The sequence below is a fragment of the Gymnogyps californianus genome, chromosome 6, assembly GCF_018139145.2.
Source record: "Gymnogyps californianus isolate 813 chromosome 6, ASM1813914v2, whole genome shotgun sequence".
Classification (NCBI taxonomy): domain Eukaryota; kingdom Metazoa; phylum Chordata; class Aves; order Accipitriformes; family Cathartidae; genus Gymnogyps; species Gymnogyps californianus.
In genome coordinates this window covers 2,188,577-2,208,717 of record NC_059476.1, presented here as the reverse complement: position 1 = coordinate 2,208,717, position 20,141 = coordinate 2,188,577, and the positions used below count along the sequence as shown (strand labels likewise).

General features: G+C 43.2%; 1 protein-coding gene across 3 annotated transcripts in view; it reads left to right on the top strand.

Moving 5' to 3' along the window:
• Positions 1-16,193: 16,193 nt before the first annotated feature.
• The window catches only part of MGMT (O-6-methylguanine-DNA methyltransferase), a 173,392-nt gene continuing 169,444 nt past the window's right edge, over positions 16,194-20,141 (top strand). Inside the window, exon 1 of one of the 3 annotated variants that reach the window (XM_050899294.1) lies at positions 16,194-16,204. The gene's annotated coding sequence lies outside the window, so the exon portion shown is untranslated. Of the gene's footprint in view, positions 16,205-16,422; positions 16,468-18,426; positions 18,450-20,141 lie in introns of those variants that run through there. The other 2 variants (XM_050899292.1, XM_050899293.1) reach the window with 2 other exon arrangements.

Here is a 20,141-nt window from a genome sequence, read left to right as displayed (position 1 = left end):
TCTGAAAACAGCAGAGACGTTGCATGTTTATACTGACACAAAAATTTTGAACAGACTAACAGGGGAATATCACATAATTGCTAAAGAAACAACATATGATCAATTAATTACTTCTCTAACTCTAACAAAAAATGCTTTTATGCTACCATTCTCTCCTCAATTAGTTGGCAAGCTGAAAGACAGTCAGTCTGAAGGTTTCACCTAAACACAGAACGGAGACTAAAGCATTTAAACTGGTTTTAATCCTTTTTTTGGTTGTAGTTATGCTGAAAGACTTACCTGCTTTCTCTATACCCTCTTTTTTCCAGCTTATAAAGGGACACTCTTACTGTGATGAATCTCAGGCCATATTTTTAAAGAAACAAAACTCCACCCACACGTCAAAAAGAACAACAAAAGCATTTTAAAAAATCACTGGTTTTAATCTAATTGAACATCAGCCAGGCCTGTCCCTACTGCAGTTGTGGTGCTGTTAACATGCATGGCAAAGTGTCCCAGCAGGGGAAAAAAAGAATATTACAGACCGCCGGGTAGTCACAGTTAAACCTAGCGACAGCAAGAAACTGAAGACAATTAGGATGCACACCTTCCCTCCATGCAGCAACTTTGTCACTGCAAACTAAGTCAATTACAATTACAAATAAGCCAGTTTTTCTCTCCGCCTGTAATTCATGCCTATCGAAATCAAAGGGAGCTTTGCCGCTGACTTCAGTGAGAAAAGCATTATCCCCTTAGTTTGGCCATCTGTATTAACTTTCTACCAAAAGTACGGATTTTTGATCTTTTTATGGCTATATTTCTGCCTTTCGTTCTGCACAAAATGGTTCCATATTTAAGCATTCTGCCAAAAGTATACTCTGTATTTCAAACACTTTTGTATTCACGTGGTGCTTCGCTGAAGACGGACAGCCTAAGGACTCTACACCGAGGGCATGAGCCACGACTCTCTGTTGTCGCCGTTGCAGCTCTTTGATGCACAGACGCGCAGTATCTTTTGAAACTGTGCAGGGTCGTCCAGTAACAATGGTGGAGTCATTCCACCAGCGCGTTGGGTTTTCCTTTTCTGATGGCTCACGGACATGAAAGAGAACCTTATCTGCCTGCGAGAGCAAACACCGAGCTTGGATCCAAAGAGAGCTGCCCAAAGATACCACCGCAGCTCCCTTCGGACAAGGGCTGTCACCACGGCGAGAGCCAGCTCCATCCATGGAGCGTTGGCAGGGAGATGGGCTGGATGATCTAACAGCACTTTCAATCTCTGACTTCTGTTTCTACGATAGCCAGAGTTGGTGGCCTCGGCGATCAGAGGGTATTTCAAAGCAGAATGTGCAGTCTTACTGAACGGTGACAAATGACATTTAACTTGGAAACATGCAACCTAATATATCTAGGGAAAAATAATCTTAAACAAAGGTACTCGATGGTGAAAGGAAATCTGGCCAGAAGTAAAAGCAAAAAGAACACAAAAGTGATAATAGCAGATTATATACGAGTAGCCAAAAGTTTTCAGAATTGTTTGAGGACTTCTGACGACGCACACACCGATGTGCCACCTCAGAGGAGAAGACAGGGCAGGAGGATTCACCCGTCACCGGCCAGAGCGTACCTAAGTATGCTGCATGCAAACCTCAACGCCTTTGCTCACACTCATTGCTATTCAGCTAATTCCCAGCATCAAATCCTCATTACGAGGAGGAACCCGTGTATCAAAAGTCAGAAAAATTCAGCTCCTCATTCTTGGTCATTAATCTAAAAAGCAGCATCGTAACGAGTTTAACCAGCTCTTTTACAATTCCTTTCCCCTTAATTCCATAAGTACGCATTTATTTTAGGCTCTTGATATAAAACCCACCAAATATTTGTGGGTAATTCCTGTACTTCTGCTTAGTCTTGTAAGCCCAGAGGAATATACAGCAGTAGACCTAGATCCCATTTTTAGCCTCCAGTTTCTACTTTGACACTGAACTTCCACTGAGTTGTTAAAAGGCATATAAGCATCTTTGTGGATAGTAACTCTGTTGGTTAAATCTCCCTTTAATCTTTCTTAACAAGTTTATCTCTCCCAAGATGTGATTGTTTTTATTGTTCTTTTTTCAAGGGTGCATATATATCTTCATGCACACGGGACGCCTAAAAAATTGTAAGATCACCTCATTCAGATTAAAAAGGATCACAATAAATTGCATTTAGGGAGGTCTATCAAGCTCTCTTCTTTGAAAAAAAAAAAAAGAAAAAAAAAGGGTGAGTTCTTGGTCCTAATGAAGTCAATGTTAAGGCACCCCGTTGCATGTCATCCAACCCTTCTCAAGATTGCAATATTTTGTGTCACTCTGCAAATTTTGACTGTATTTTGCTTCTACACTGTATTTGTCCTTACTGCCTTTCAGATTTCCTTGCTATTTAGGTCTTCTACATGAAACATACGCTTTCAGAATATTCCGTTCAGAAAACTGAATATTTTCAAGTGAAATTTCATTTTGTTTTTCTCTGCCTGCACTTTTAAAGCGAGTAGAGCCTGGGATTTTTCTTAATGCAAAATATATATATATTATGTTATATGAGGCACAGTGATGATTTTATTCCAGCATAAATGTCATTCCCACATAGTAATTTCATTTGGACTAGTAGAACTGACTTTTTTGGGGTGTTTGCACCTAATACTAATGTTACAATTTAGAATATTTCATGGAAGGATAATGACAGAGCCAATTAATTGGCAGAGCAGGATTTACTAGTTTCCATTGGAAATACCACGTCCCTCCTGCTCTTGCCATACAGCTAGCTAACATTTTAGAACAAAATCAAGATTTTTATTTAATTTAAAAACATCTAGAAATATGCATGTGAAAGTGAAGAAACATGCCCGTTTCCCCTTAACTATTTACCTACAAGCGTTGCCAGACAAATGCCACTCAGTATCTGAGGTCAGCTTAGGTTTGAATAGTGCTCCGCATTCCTGAACTCCTTCCCAAATCTCGGGAAGGCAAAGAGAGGAAAACAAATAGCAGATGTGGGAATTGGGAAAAGGAAACGGTCATTTTTCCAGCGTGGGTCATGGAGAATAGATTAGTAAGTCCAGGATAGTTTAAACATGCTGGCACAAGCAAGAGAAGCTGGCCTTTGCCCAGGACAAACAGTGCCAAATTCGTGAGAGTAGGGAGCTTTGTGCACGCGGCCGGTCGCCTGCTGCCAATTTCGCGTGGTTATCCACATGCCATGTAAATGCCCTTGGCTCGCCTCCGCCGTGACTTCAACATCTCCTGATTGCACCTCGGGGCTGCTGCAGCGGCGGCTCTGGATGAACGGCTCCCGTCGAGGACGGGAGGATCCGAACAAAGCCAACCCCAAGGCTCCCGGTTGCGGGCACACCTCTCGCACCCTGCGGAGCAAACTGGTCCTGCTTCGAGTGTGCACATAAGGCTGCACGTTAGGATTGCAGCCTGAATCTTCATCTTGGTAATTACAGGCACCGCTGGTTACAGACTGATGCCGTGAAACCTGGCTTGGGAGAGCATGCTGGAAAGCATCGGGTGAATTCTGGGTAGAGACCTGATTTCATTTTTATGTTGTATTGATACAGTAGCATGTGATGCCACTTTAGGTTGTGATAAATCTAGGGGATAAAAATTTAGTTCAGTAACTCTGAACCGAACAGGAGTAGTAATTACTTCCCAGCACCTTCTTAGACTCGTGCACTATTCGAGCCGCATTCCTACTGAGGGCGGACACGGCCAAACTAATGAAAGCGAAAATACAGCTCTGGATACATGAAAAGTGGCCGAGCTCCAGTGGACGCAGAGACCACCCAGCCACCGCACGACAAATGAGATGTCATCCATTGCATCCCATAGCTCAGGATGTTATTCTTGTGCAGTCCGCAATCAATTATGTCTGTACGAAATGACTACACTCACTTTTTGGGGGTCTCCGGGAAATCTTTGTTCAAATTGAAGATGGTTTTCTAACAGGCTCCGCTCTTTACCCAATTTTCCAGCTGAGTTGACTGAGGCACAGGCAGGTCAAAAGGCTTACCCAAGGTCAGGGAGTGAATCAATGAGTTGGGTCAGATTAGATCTCAGCCTGTTCTTCGCTTTTCATCCTTTACTGTTACTGCTAGATCACTGTTAGAACCAGGTTAACAAAAATGTCATGGCTGTGCTTTAAAAATATATATTTTTAAACTTGTTATCCCAATAAGAATTAAGTTCTTTAGATAGCATGCTATATAAGATTAGGTTTTCAAGAGGTTAGGCCTTTACTGCAAGGAATTCAATATCCAGCACAATGTAAAATCACCAGCAGGAGAAGTATTTTTACTACTGTATAAAAATAATAAAAATGCAGAAAAGTAAAATTCACAGATCAAATGCTGAAGTGCTCACTCAGGTCAAGTTCTGCCTGGCTTTAATTGTATTTTGCCTTGGGAAAAGGCTTCAGATCTGGCCATAAATTAGTATGCTGATCCCATGGCATGAATGGTGTTTTATTTACTTATTCCCTGAAATATGCTGTAGAATTCAAGCAGCAGTCAAACTAAAAAGAATCACTCATCCGAGTCTGAAGGAACTATGGTATTTTTGAGAATAATGTTGGGCTACCTCTTCCAACCAACCACTGTGTAATTTGATGGGAATTGACCAAAAAAGCCCATTTCCCCTCAAGGGACGGGTGCGTTTCCTGAGCTTAGGCTCAGAGAGGCACCCAAAACACTGGGTTTTCAGAAAAACGTCTTCCCCAGGAGGGCAGAGGAGCTGAGGGACGGGTTCCATCGGGGAGGCTGTGCTGTCCCCATCCTTGGAGGTTTCCAGACCTGCCGGGGGAAAGCCCTGAGCAGCCGGGTCTGACCCCGGAGCCGACCCTGCCTGGGGCACAGGGGTGGCCTGGAGACCTCCTCCAACCCAGCCTGGACTATTTTACGGTCCTACAGCATCACTGTATACCGTCCTTTGCAGGACAAATTTTTTTAAGACCACTTCAGGGGCAATTTGTTCAGCCCCCAGCTATCCTCTGTGCTGCGAGCTCCTCCCTTGCCAGCTCCCTTGATGCATGAAGATGTGGTACAGAGAAAGAGGAATATAACTTTTTTCACAGCTATTACTACATAAATAAAACACAGAACATGTTAATCAAACTGTGTTCCTTTTTTCTTCATTCACTTTCATGCTACTAAAACACAGACATCTTGTTCTGGGCTTTCTGCTTTATAGACAATGGGAAAAGATTGCTTTGGAAAGTCTTGTCAGGAATTTTATCTTCCTGATTTTAGGATTCTGACAGGCTCAGTCGCAGATGCACTTGAAACTCTTGGCAAAGTTCAGCAACGAGGAAGCTCCATCTCATCAGTTCTCATTTGCAGATCAAAGCAATTCATTGGCAACATGAAAAGACTGCATTTAATAACTGACAGGATACCCTTAAAAAAATTAAAAGCAGCAGCTTAAAAATTCTGGGAAGAATGCATAGTGAGTTTCAAGCAAAATAAAACAACATCTAAAAAGCAGTATTAAAAATATCCTTAGACTCCAGAGAAACATTTGTATTTGTCCAGTGTTGAAACAACATACTAATCAAAATGATCTCTACTCCACGTTCCAGTTCAGTATAAAATTATTCAACCATTATACTGGGTTAAACTATGCTGATTTTCCTCTTGCACTTCTATAAAGGCCAGTTAAAGCTAAAAACAGGCAGGGGATGACAGGGATTTGAAGGAGGCATCCTGAGAGCAGAACAAAAAGTGAGGAACTTTTTAAACAAGATTTGCAAATACAGGAGACCGAGCAGTTGTTCGTTGGCTGCTTCTGACTCCTGGTACCTTACAGCATTGTCAGAAACATAAATGTTACCTCTCTTTTGACTAGCACACCTCCTTTCTTATTCCTCAGGCTTGCTCTGGAGTTGCCTTTGCCTACGTCTCGTTTTTGTCAGAACTGGGAGCACAAGGCGGTTTCAGCAGATGCCTGACCTTTTCAGGGTGTGCGTTTTACCTTTACCATCTAGGGACTTGCTTATGCATAAAATCTGCTGCAGGTTAACCTGAATTATTTCATGTTAAGGTGCTTAATGTCACAAACAATTTTTTTTTTTTCTCCTGTTGCAGGTCAGCTGGCATTTTAATGTGTATTATTAAACCGACTTAGAAAGCTGGACATGGACTAGATTTGCCTACATCGATGTACGCGTGGGAGCAGCCCCACCCCAGCTGCGCATCTGTCACTGGCACCGCACGTGGATTTGCTGGACGACCACCTCAGGCCCATTTTGGAGGGATGTCACCTCCCAGTAGGCACGGGAACACAGCCAGGTCCAGCGCAGCCCGGCCAGGGAACTTCCCAGCCCTGGTCCATCAGAGCCTTGGTTATCCAGCACGCTCCTCTGCTCTGATCCCGGACATCAGCACCTTCTGAGAACAGGCATGGATACAGGCCAAAGTGAATTTTACCCATTTTTATATTTATAAAATACTTCTATATATTTATACAATTTATATATTATATACTCAGGCTGCCGTTTGAATGGGGAGCTGAACTCAGACCCAAGCCAAGACCACCGTGCGGGACAGGAACCCAGGGTATGCCCTAGCACTATTATGAGACAATTCATGCTATATAGATACTTAAAAGGAAAAAGCAGATAAACATTTTCACACCCCTTTAGATAACTGCAGAATTCTACTTAACTCACAGTGTGCGTTGTATTTTTATACAAATGTTAATAAAAGACACAAGAAGGAAAGACAGTGCCCCAATTTAGCACTGAAGTTGCACATCAATGCAGTTGAACAGGGTTCCTGCTTCTATTCGGTAGTGCTACTTGGCAAGGAGCTGCATTTCTTCCTGCCTTTCCCTTTGCCTTTCTAATTCCTCAGAGAAACACCCTTTAAATACGCTTTCTTTAGAGAAGTATGTATAGAGCTACTAGTCTGTCTTTGCTAACCTGTCCAACTACCAGCAGTTCATTTACATCCTTAACTAGGACATTATCAACCATTTTTCTGAGTTGTCAAAACAGCAATTCCTCGTCTCTTTTCTTTCACTCCAAAACAAAAAAAAAGGCACATTTTATTACCACTAAAATGAATGCTGTGGTTGGACAATGAAGTTGTTTATTTTCTAGCTCCTTTTTCAACATGATGATTATGAGCAGGACTGAACATTAAATGGAGACCTGTCAAAAATATGTCGGAGAAAAAGATGCTCAAAAAAGATAGAAAACAAAGAAAAAGAAGGCAGTAAAGAATGATCAAGGGAACAGAGAAAAAGACAGGGACAGAGTCTCACAAGCACAACTGTTAAGAATGCTGCAGCAGCAAACAGCTCTCCTGGAGAACATACTGAAGCTGGATGGCATCAGAGCTTTATACCAAGTATTTCTGCAACAACTTCAAAGCAGTATTTCCCTGAAACAGGTAATTTCGCCAACATTCGGTGACACTAGACAACAAAGAAAATGAAGATCATTCTCCTTTCTACCTCTCCCACAACGAACAATTTGTTCCATCACACTCTAGTCCGTTATACAGACAGTATCTACCACGTACACAAATTCACCACAGCAAAAGTGACAAAATAATCTGCGCGGGATAACTGCTGTTTGTATACGGCCTTCCTGGATTTTGCATCGCATCCAGTATGCTCATATATTTGAGTCCTCAAAACCAAAGGATGAGCATTACAAACACCTGCAAGGCTCTCCTAGCTCTCACAAGTCCCTGATGTTGCTGCCACCTCAGCACCTTCCTTTTCATGCACTGTATAGCTATCCTAAAGTTCATGTTTTTGTAGAAAGAAAAAAGGCCATTTTAATCTGGGAAAAGCAATTAATCTCATAAAAATTGATCTTTTATGATCAAATGACATGACACCAACCCCAGTGAAACCAGTGAGAGTCTTCTCATCAGCTTCAAACCATGTTTTACATGGCCAATGATTTCTCTGAAGAAAACTGTGACTCTTCAAGCTCCAGATGCATGCCTGTTCCTGTTAAAACCAACAGGACAGCAGCCACTGTTTACCTGGCAATACGGCATTTAGCTTGCCCACAAGATTCATCAGCAAAGACTCTAATTTTCTGTTCATAACTAAGAAGCACACCATAGTCCTGAAATGCCTGAGCTGCTTCGGCTGAGCTGGGTCAGGTCTAAGAGCAGGACGGCGTGTAGGTGGGCAGTCCACCCGGGCTGGCAGGCAGCAGCGCGGGCAGGCTGCCTGCACAGCAAGGAGATGTGGCAGCATGCGTCAGGCAAGACCCAGAGGGTGAACCGCCGCTCAGAAGCAGCTCCCTGGGGAAGGGGTGGCCCTCGTTGAGCTTTCTTCAGTGTCCCTAGCTGTGCTCTTTCCAGGCCCCAGCAGCCAAACCCCGAGGACAGCCCTTAGATGAGCTAAGGTAGCATCATCTGCAAAACGGCCAAATGCACATGATGTGAACCCCAAATACCCCAACACTCGTGAGCTTTCCCTTGCAGGCTCCCCTCAAGCGGCTGTATGGATTTCAAGCTTGGGCCTTGGCTGCTCTCGGCCGGTTGGGACTGAGCAGTTTCATCAGCGCTGGGTATCAAGGTTCAGACCCCAGGCTCGAGCTCCTGGGTCGCCAGTCATCTTGGCGATGGAGGTCCAACAATCTGACTCTCCAGCCTCCTAAGGGACTCTTTGCTTTCCCTCAGCTGCCCAAGAACACAACCGCTTGCCATCAGATTTTCAAGAAAGCCCAAGGACAATGCGCAAATGTGGGCGACAACAAGCAGAACTGGTCTATGCTTTGTGCCTACTTGTCTGCTGTGTATTCCTTTCTGTTGTGTTGACTGCACTGCTGCCATCCATTTCTATCACACCGATGCTAAAGCACACAGGTGATCCGGGGGAACTGGATTCCTTTAATGTAGACACTCTCCATAACAAAACAGACACATTTCTACCTGTAGAGAGTAATTCAATATTAATAGTTTTGACTGTTCTTCAGCGGCTACGTGATGAGGTTTGCTAGCACTCTGAAGATTACACAAGGCTGGAGTTATACACACAGTTTATAAAATCACACAGAATTCATACATTTTACATAGACAGGCTCCCTAAAGTGTCACACCATATTTTAGCATCTGAACTTACTGTGATTCAGTAAAAGAATCCTGCTTGTCTGCAATGGATCTTGGGCTCTGCAACCTCCTACACATGCATATATCATCACTGACTTCCAAAAGAGTACTGTTGGCTTGAGGGACAGAGGTGTACCTCCTATAATGGTATATACTACATTCTGCAGCAACCTTTCTTCTCATATTTCAGAGTTGAAAAAGGCCTGTCAAAAAGGGGCTATTATGAAAGGGAATTTGAAGACATTCATAAACATCTAGACAGAAAATTGCATTTTCAATATGAGAACCTCAATAGTTAAGGCTACATTTGGGAGATCACTATGGCCCTCTTATTTTCTGCTTACGCTGTCAAAGTTTGAATTCATGTTGGGTTTTTGAGCAATTCAAACAAAGGATACTTTCATAAACATCCATTTCATAAACTACAGCATATCTAATTCTTTGGGTTCTGAAGGCTGAGCTGAATGTAGTGTTTGTAGTCTACTGAGAATATGTCTGGAAAACATAAAACAATCTACTAGGTAAGTTACAAAGCTGTTGACATAGGGAATGAAAATGGAAATTCTGTAGTAGTCTCCTACATCCACAGTTTTACGCTATACTTTGCCTGATGTTAGTTGATTGGTGCAGTATATCTTGATGTTAGTATCCCATTTCAGAAATGTTCTGACATTATCTCTTTGGCAGTTTGAAAAATAGTATCAAACTCCCAATGCATTTGAGCACGCGTTTCCACACAGCAATCGTAATATCCATTTCCATCGATGCAAGAGGCAGGTTAGTACCAACTTCAAGTGGATTCATTTCTAAGACTACAACACGTGATTCTACAAAATGCACACGTACACGCGCGCGCGACACATGCACACACAGCTTGGCAAGAAAGACCAAAAGGAATTAACTTGATTTAATTTCCAGTGCCTCCTGGTAAACACACAAGTTCATTTGGGAGCAAGTCTGCCCCTACAAAGTGATTGATGCCGTGAGTTCTGCGAATGCAATGGCACAGATAATTGTTGGCACCTCACCTGCCCATGGCCTAGGAAGGAACGCAAGGAGGAACCTTCATTCAGAAAAAAAGAAGTATTAAGAATGTTTTTCAAATAACTTACGATGATTACAAAGACGGGCACATCTCTAAACGGGCTACAATAACCCAATCACTTGAAGGATGTGTTCTATTGCAAATATGCTTAATATGTCAATAGGAAAAAATATATGCTGTAAATTTTGCTGCAATAATTATTGGAAATGCTTGAGCCTTGCTGGAATTTGGCAACAGCCGCAAAAGCTCCACTAAATATAGGACTCCAGGCACACTTAATTTAACAGGAGATTTATCAGTGGCCTTATTGACCAAAAATTCCTCTTATTTAACATTTATAAGCCTTTTTACCACACAAATTTCTCTGTAGCATAACAGATAAAATTTATACTGGTTAGCTTCACCGCTATTGTCAAAGCATTTTCCAACAACTTCTGGAATAGAGCAGCCAGGAGATAAGTAAACCAACTGAGGTAGGGTATATGAAACACCATAACTTTTTATGTTTTTGCCCTAAAGAAAATGAAGCCAATCTCTACTAATATCCCTTTCATTTACACGGTTTGCTACTAGATTTCCCTAAAGGCATTAGTGGCTGGCAAACAACTCCCAGCACCTTGATTACAGGAAATCATATTTCTCCCAATGCCAAGCTTCTTCATAAGTACTGAAAATGGTTTGCCTACTAAAATACATTTTCTTAACTTACCAGTAATTCTACACTTCGAACCACCCAATTTCCTTCCTCTCCCAGCGCAAGAACCACTTGTATTCCTCCTCAATATATCCAGACTCCTAGCTTTTTTTTTTTTTTTTTTTTTTAAATAGAGATGAGTCCATGCTTCCACATTTGAAAGTGGAATCAAACAAGCTTGGACAATGTTTTTGGGGAAGACGGAGAGAAAAAGTTTTATTAGTGGGGGTTACAAACTATTTCAAAGACGATGGCAATTTAAAATGTACAGATCTTTATCTGAATTCCCTCAAATTTCAAGAATTGTGGAGATTAACTGCAGAGACCCAGACTGTTTATACTTTTATGCAAGGAAGATACTCTCCTCTTACTGCAGTAGTAGTGTTCTTTAATAATCTCAGTTGCCATTGGAAATGATGTGCCATCACCAGTGATTCTTATAGGTCTCAACATTTTGCTACCAACAGGCCTTCAAATCTCCAAACTGCTCCTACCCAGACTGAAGAATGAGCCCCAGAAAATCACACTTCTTCAGAACTACCCTTTAGACCTCTTTTCTTACACACAGATCATATCCCACATCATCAAAATTTAACTCCTTTTAAAGTTCCCAGAAAGACTTGCACTCATATACCCACCCAGACACACGCTCCCCTTCCCAGCGACCCAGGTCTGCGCTTCGCAGCATTTCACACCAACTAAAATACATGGACAAACTCCCATAATGTGCTCCAAACAAAAGTATGGTATAAGAGATTATTTCTATTATTTAAAACCTATTTAAAAACCAGATTCAGAGTGTTTTCCGCATACACACACACACACGCTCTCCTTCAGGGCCAATTAAAGCACATAACATGCCCAGATCAAACAGCTAGCTCTGTATTGACATGAACTTTCCAGATTTAAATTTGCAGGACACATCCCTGCTGCTGAGAAAATGCAAGCGTCTTGGCAAACGAAATCACAGTTTCTGGTTTCATTCAGCCTTTTTTTTTTTTTCCTGGTGATTAGAAATGTGAAAAGCAAGACTTATTTACTTGTTCAAGTGAAATCATACAAGGTTACATTACTGCACTTATTCACAGCTGAGGAGGTTCATGCGGAGAGGTCAGCGGAGCATAGGAAGTGATCGAGGCCAGATTCTGACTCAGTAAGGCGCATACACACAAAGGCAGAAATATATTATGCCTGTGCTCCAATCTGACAATTCTCTCTGGGGGGAAATTAAAGAACTACAAGTGAGGTCCAAATCACAGTGATTTTCAATACCACATCTTCCCTGAGACTCCATCTGTTTCTCTCCCAAGCTAGCGAGAGGGTAGTTACAGCTCCAGTGCCCAAGTCTCTCTTCCACAGCAGATGTTGCAGAAAGTAGATGCTTTCAGAGGTTAGTCCTTAACAAGGAATTTAATCCAGGCTGAAATATTTGTGAATTCACATCTCAAGGCATTTAATAAAAAACCTCCTTTTTCAGTTTTCCATCCCACCCCGTTACATTCTTTGACCCCGAAGTTCATGTATTGGTTTAGGCCTTGGTTTACTGGGAAGCAAATTCATGTGCTGTCCCTAGAAGGGCATTTTGCACTCAACTGCAGGCAGATGTTCCAGTCCCAGGAAAATACTATCCTGTACCTGAAAACACCACATTAAATAAGCAATGTCTTATAACCAACAGACTTAATAACAAATAAGTGAAGAACTGAAAGATAATCCCTTCAATGAAAAACAAAGACATGGGACACGACTTGGAAAACATTTTAGAAACTTTGTATCTTCTTACAGTGTCAGTGTTGTGAGAATTTCCTCATAAGCTTTAGTATTAGTGAACTAGACTGGATGTGTCCTAACTGAATGCTGGAAACTCCCAGGAAGAAAATTAACATCTGGTGGCCCCCATAGCTAATTTAATAAAGAAGTCTGACAAGGTGTACCAACCACAGTAGTAGGAGCAGGCCTAAATACATGAAAAAGGGGAGATATATGTATTTATATATATGTTCTGTTGCCACTGATGTCATTGACCAGTGATACATCTAATTAGGAACAGTCTCCGCAGCCTTGCTCTTGTCGTTAAAGGACAGATTAGGTAGAAATTCAAAAGTTCAGTGGTTGAAATTATAAAGGCGCTTACTTAAAGTAACAAAGATCAAAATCTGGACAGCAGAAGGACTAGAGCAGATCTGAGTAAGATGTTCGTAATTCTGAGGGCAAAGTGAAAACCGATCAGGAGTACCTTTTTTACCTCATTTACTAACAGAAGTATATGACACTCAATCAAGTTACAATGCAGGAAAGCTAGAAACAGCACAGAGAAACACTTACTTACAGTGCAAACAGACAACTTGTGGATCCACTACCAAAACCCAAGATGCTAGGTTTTAAGAAAGTCTGGATATTTTACATTCCCTATTCAAACCTGTTATAATGCCAACTAAAATCATATTAAAGATAATCAATTTTCATGCTTCAGGCAATAAGGAGATCACCTTGGGAGAGGAGTCAGAAAAGATTAATATGTATTTTGGGGAGGTTTCCACTTATAGTAAACTTTCAGGAACTGGCTACTTTTGAGAAAAGGATATGAGGACAGAGAGAAGATTTCATCCAGTTTAGCACTGTTTCCCTTTAATGTGGCATTCTAATACTTTCAAAATAAAATAAATTCATTTTTAAGAGATAGAATACCAGACTGAAATTTCCAAAGTGCTAAAAATGGTACACTAACATTCACTAATACTTGGGAGGTATTAATGAATCTTAAATTCTGTCAACTGAAACTATTGCAAACATCCTAATTTACCCTTTCTCGTGCCACTCACTACTCACAGGATAGGCACGAGCAGAATCTGCCTCGCTCCACCTGAACTAATCCCAGGTGAGATGTGGAGAGAAGTGTATGGCAGAGAGATAATGTCATGCAGTAAGCAGCTATATACACCTTCCCATCGCAGCTCAGATCTATATAGCTCAGAGCAGAGGCAAAGGGAGCTTAGGTCTACTTGCACCCGCTACGTGGACATCCCTGAGAATCTCCTATTTATTTTAAGGTTGCATAAATCTCTAAGTACTTATTTCTATAATGATGGCATGTATTCACAGTGGGAACGCAGTCCTTCAGGGCCTTCACTGCTGGTCAAGTTTTCTTTTTAAGCAGCACTACTGTCAGTGCTAACATCAACCATGGCCATGCTGGTCAGCAGGTTGCTCCTTCTCAACTGGAATAATCCAGACCAACCTGCAAGGCTGATCTTTATATCGATACCTTGAAGGATGAAAAGGCAGAAAAAGAACTGGCGATCATTTAGGAGAGGAAGATTGTGGAGACCGGCTTTCAGAACAGTTGGTTTACAAACATGTTTTGGTTTGGGCTTTTTTTGCCAAGCAGCAGATCCACCTCTTACTGCAGAAATCTCCACCTTCCTTCCTTTTAATTCACATCACGATACTGGATTTTTAAATCTCTGAGGGAAAAAAGAAAAAATCAAGGTTTGAGAAGTTTGATATTTACATTCTAAAATAATAACTATCTCTAGGGTATCCCATCCAGTCCAGAGCTTACTGATGTGAAGAGATCTTTCATTTAGAGATGAGATCATCTTCACATAAGCCATTGCGTTTGTATGGGGCATGCAACGGCAGTACCTTTTAATTGACCATTAATCCGAACTTCATTGGAACTACTGAAAAGCTTCATTTTCTCTTGTCAGCATACGGCATCACACAATCACACAACAGTTTGAATCATCTGTTCACTAACAGCTACTGAAAAGCTAAGTCATAGAGATGAACTCTGAATGCATAAAAAAGAAAACATGAACCAAAAGCCTGTAACTGGCTGTAACTTATTACAAACATGGAATACCTTTTCATATATTTTTCCTTTACTGTAATATCGTTTGTTTGCTGCTTTAAATGAAATTCCCTTGATAAACCGTTCATATCATGAGATCTGAATTTGATTTATCATTGTTAAACCATTTATATTAATTGTAATTCATCCTTCATAGATCACACAGATTCACAGATCATTTCTGTCTTGTTCAAAATTGGTATGTTTGCAGGCTGCAATTAGCAGGGTGGTGTGGAAGCTCTGGACATTTTTACTATCTGAGAACAATTTCAAGAGTGACTTTTGGCCAATGCTTTGCCTAGGTAGACAGTAAAGAAAGTAAGACAGGGTGGTAAACACTCCTTGCTTACGTTTCCTTGAGAGACTCAAGGTTAACGGCCCAGAAAGCAAAAGGGAAAACTAGGTGTCATGTTAAAAATATTACTTCTAAAACCAGCAGGAGTGTCTCAGTACTATTACACACCCGTGTGAGTAGTTGCCCTTTTGTAAGCCTGCAGGAACTATTGCAAAGGTATTTTCAATTGCATTGGGGAAACTTCTGCATTTTGGACCAAATTTTATATTTTTTTAGAATCAGATTTAACACGCAGGCACTAACTCGATGCCATGTTATTTACAGCGTTCATTCACTATGAAAAAAGGATTTCCTGAATTCTGTAATGACTTTTTAAAAATTGTTCTGATCCTTCCCAAGTGGATTCCTCCATTTTGTGATAGCTTCTGGGTCATACAGCATGACTAATAAAATTTTTGCTGATACAACTCAGATTAAGATTCAGACAGTGAAAGATTCTCTGGCTTGAAAATTAGCGGTTTCTTGTTGCAAACTTTACTGGCACTTTTTGTCCTGTTTTTTTACGACCTCAAATAAACCTCACCCTACAGTCTACTTCCCTCTGACATTTCACTCCCCCTTTACCTCCTCCACGTCTCCTCTTTTAGGAATTGTGTTTGCCAAACGCTTCCCCCGCTGCAAACTCTGGTCTAATTCACTGTCCCCACCCTTACCCCTAACTTTGCAAAGGAGTGAAAAAGGCCAATTCCTCGACACTGCCACTCCTTGCCTCTTGCCCTTCACCATCCTGCCCCAAAGTGGGAGCACAACGAAGGACAAGCCTAGATAATTTTAAAAAACACATGCAGTTATAAGACCTGCATTTTGCTTCCAGATGTGGCAGATTTTGCCCAGCAGCCACGCACATTTCAGTGCCTAAAGGAAGAACTACGGTGCAGGACCGCCGCAGGGGCCCAGCGCGGCGCGGGCTCGGGCTCCTCCTGCGTTACTTGCCCACGGACCGTCATTTTGAGATAGACTTTTGCAGAAATACCTGTTTCTGACCACCTGCGTGACCCGCAGCGGCCGCATTGGCTTTGAGCCTGGCGCAGGTGGGCTGCATGACCCCGGGCGATGTGCGCCCTCTTTGCCCCGGCCATATAAACAGGGCGAGGGGGCTGAGGTAACCCCTCCCTCCTTCCCTCCCTCCTCCGGAGCCCGGCCCGGAGCAGCTCCAACAGAGCCAGGTAGGAGGCCCGGCAGGTCGCCACCGCCATGCCCGGGGCTGGAGCCGGGGCCAGGCGCTGCTGGCTGTGGGGCAAGGCCGCCGGGCCGGGCCTGCTCGGGCCGTTTCCCGCCCGCCCTGATGCGGGTTTCCGGGCTACGGGAGCTGCCGGGCGGCTCCGCCCCGGCGGCGGCGCCGCGGCCCGACAGGAACAGCCCCCTCCGTGGTGCCGGGGACGCTGCGGCGGCCTCTCCGCCGCTCTTCCTCCTTCTCCTTCGCGGGCAGGTGCGCGGGCGGGCCGGGGAGCCGCGGGGCTCCGGGGCCCGGCGGGGCGGGCTCGGGGCGGCCGCGCAGAAGGAAGCAGCAGCGGCGGCCTCCGCGGGCCTGGTCTAGGTGGCGGCGGCGGCGGCGGCCGCCTCATGGCGGGGCGGAGGGGGAAGATGGCTACGGGCTGGGGCTGGCGGGAGCTGCCGCCCGGCTGGGCCTGGTACCAGGGCCGCTCCCCGAGGCCGGGCCGGGGCCTCCTGCGTCCCCCTGAGGGGCTGTGGCAGGGGTGAGCCGTCACAGCCCCTTCACTACGCTGAGGCTTTACGTAGTCTTACAGGCTGCTGAGTGACGGGGAGTTCTTTGCTTCCCCGGCATCCGTATTCACTGACACCTGCAGGCCTGAGGAAGGGGAATATCCCTATTTTGCTCCCAAGGCCTTTGCTGCCAGAGCAGGCACTAGGCCCACGTGTTGGTCGGCAATCATCCCTGCAGGGGAACGTGGGTTGTACAGTTTAACCCAGGCTGGCAGTGAGCTGCCCCAGGCGCTGCTCCTGCCCCAGCCAGCTCTGCCAAACCCTTCCCTTGCCCAGGGGAAAGCGGTTTTGTGGCCGCTGTGGGAGCCGAGGCACTCCTAAAAGTGCGTTGGTTAGCATCGGGCTGTGGATAGGAGCAGCGCAAGGAGCGAGTGGATGGCGGTGCCCTGCTTTCTGGCAGCAGCCTGTGGTCAGATCAGATTAGCGTGAAGCTGTGCTAAAATACTGCATGTCAAATTGATATTAACATAAAAATGTACTTTTGCCATTGATGTAAAAGCCAAGCTCTGCAACTGTTCATAAAATAGGTACAGTATTGTAACTGTACACAGTTTTTAAAACAAAGTAAATGTAAAAAATGATGTATTTTTTTGCCCCTGACTCCCAAATAAACCTGTTACTGAGTTGTATCTTATTTTTGTGAAATGGAGCTCTTATTAAGTGGTAAGGTGCAGTCTCTACAATGTTTCACATAGGAAAGCATTCGTTTTGTAAACTGGGGTGTAATGCTTAGTTTAGAAATGACTGTCACAGCATAACTCTTGTGTCCAGACTTGTGCTCCCCCTGCACAGAAGACAAGGGTTATTTTCTGGAGGGGTCTGTCTAGAAGACAGGGTTCCCTTGTGAACCTGATGAAGGTTTTGGCCTCCAAGCCCTGCCTGTCTCCCTAATGCGTGGGGGGCCAAAATGGGCAGTGTAAGAGCTCTCCCTTCCTGAACTTCCACTGTGGCCTTTGGTCTTCTGTTGCTTGCATGGAAATGCAGCTTAAGTGGAGCCATGATAGGCGATCTCCTGTCGCATTACAGTGCCTCCCTGCTCTGTGGTGTGGAAGCCTGCAGAAGGTCTGGTGAGCTGAAAGTCTCCTCTAGCAGCTCTGTTCCACCACCAGTGCACGGGCACCCCTTTGGAAAGGTTTCTGTATGGTCTCTGCAGGAAGAAGTGAGCAGAGCCGATGCATCTTTGTGGCTGCCTCTTGTGTCAAGACCTGAAGGGTTAGTAAACATGGGACAGCCTGGCTCCGCTTTTTAGGCTAGCGCTTGCAGCCTTGGAACAGAATCAGAGATACCACAGACTATCTTGTTTTAACCCCAAGTTATTTCTTTAGGTCTTAATTTTGGGTTGGGGCTTTTGCCCTCTTGAACAGGTCCCCCTCTCTGGCTTGAGTCATCTTTTTAAGTTCCTTAGTGCATGTTTGAGTGCTATGATGTTTATAAAGCTTATTGCCTCTGGGGTGAAAAACCACCCCTGTAATGCAGGATAGTTTTGTCTAAAAAACACAGTTATGTGAAATTTGCCAAGTTGCTTATTTGTTTTCTTGTGAATGTCTTGTCAGTCTGTGCCATAATTTTTCCAAGTAAAAAGTTTTGTTTGCTTTGTTTTCAAACAGAAGTGTTCCAAATGTGGACAATTCTACCAAAAGCCTCAAGCTTCAGAGGAAAAAAGATGTAGCCGTGTGAGCTTGCAAGGTGGCTTTAGCAATTCCTATCTGCATTCTGATCCATGACAAGTTAATTACACCAATTACACCAGCAACTGAACAGAAGCTCTATAGGAAACTGTTGTAGTTATATTGCAACTTGTGTTACCGTGACTACTTTATCTCTTGATAAGTCTGTAATTAACTTGTCACCACTGTTTAATGCTTAACGTATGTAGAGAATCAGTTAATGGCATCACTAAAGGGATAGTAGCCTGAAGGAGAAGCTCATGCCCTTTGGAAAGGTTATCGGGGTTTCCTTGAATGGCTAATTTAAGGACTCGTGCAGAAAAAGTATTAACTTTGTTATGGGAATTGTGGATAAGATGGAAAGGGTGCACCAAAGAAATTCTCTTTAAACTGACTTTGGTGACAGGGAAAACCATTAGAAGAAACAGTAATGCAAAACAATCCAAAGGAGAGCATGTCGAAGACTGGTTTTGTAGTGTTCTTTTCCCATGTAATTAGGGTTTTAGAGGAGTGAGAACAACTGATGTTTATGAATTAAAGCTTGGTATGCTGGCTGCTATACCCCTCGTGCTCTAACAGGTGCATAATTTCCCTGTGAGCCATGTCTTCCCCCTCTGATACAAAGGGTGACGTCCTCACTTGTGGTGACTGAAAGGTGGTTTCAGCAGTGATGGTCATTCTGTGTTGGTGCTGTAAGAGCTTTGTGGGAAGAAATTGTAGGCCCTGATTTGTTGGGGTGTTTAACATCAGCCTCAAGACTAGTGAGCCTGGTTTCCCAGCCATCATTCTGCCTGGGATGCAGCTGACCTAAATTAAACTTATTTTCTGCAAAGAGAGTGAGGCAAAAAAAGCCTCACTGCTTATGATAGTTGTTAACATCTCATCTTATATTTCACAGAACAATTTGTTAAATTCTGAATGTGTGAAACTTCTAAGTACCTCCTGAAGGCATTAGTATTCAGTCTAATGCTTTTAAAGATTTCCTGCAGTAGAATAATTTCCTGTTTGTAAACGGGTGAAGTCAGCAAGTGCCTAACCCGGTCCGTATTGCCCATTCCCAGAAGTTGTCGGGTGAAGCTGAATACACATCCCACCAATCGCGTAACTCGTAAAAGCAAGCACTTGTTAAATCTATTTGTTTTTATTATGGACATCGATCTGCCAGTCGCAATAATGCATTTATGGACATTTTTCTGCAAGTGCAGTGCTGGTGGCAGTTTTTACTGACAAATTGAGTCATATGGACAGTAGTTCAAAATACGCTTACTTTATTGACGGATTGTGCAATTCTCTAGTTTACCAAGTGTTCATAAGATATCTGGACTGGTGAAGAGAATGTAACTAATGGGAAAATGTAGGATAAAGTTTTAATTTCAGGAGGCTTGAAATCTTTTAGGGTAGTGACAGGTTTCAGCATGTGTCTTGGCTGCTTTTGTGAACTTTAACTTCTTCATTAATGCCATAATTAAAAAGCAAAAGGCCTGGTTTGGTGTCCTTACTGCAGACTTGCAGTTCTTGAGTTTCTTAGCTCTGCTGATAGCGGTGAAGGTTGCTGTTCTACAAATTTATGCTGGCAAGGGCTTCAGTTGTGCTAATTTATCTGAAGGTATAATGAGCAAAACCTTCCTAATGCAAGAAAAAAAAATCCTGTGTTAAATTTTGTCTCCTGTAAGGCTAATGTTATCACCCCGTACAGGTGCATTTGGGCCAG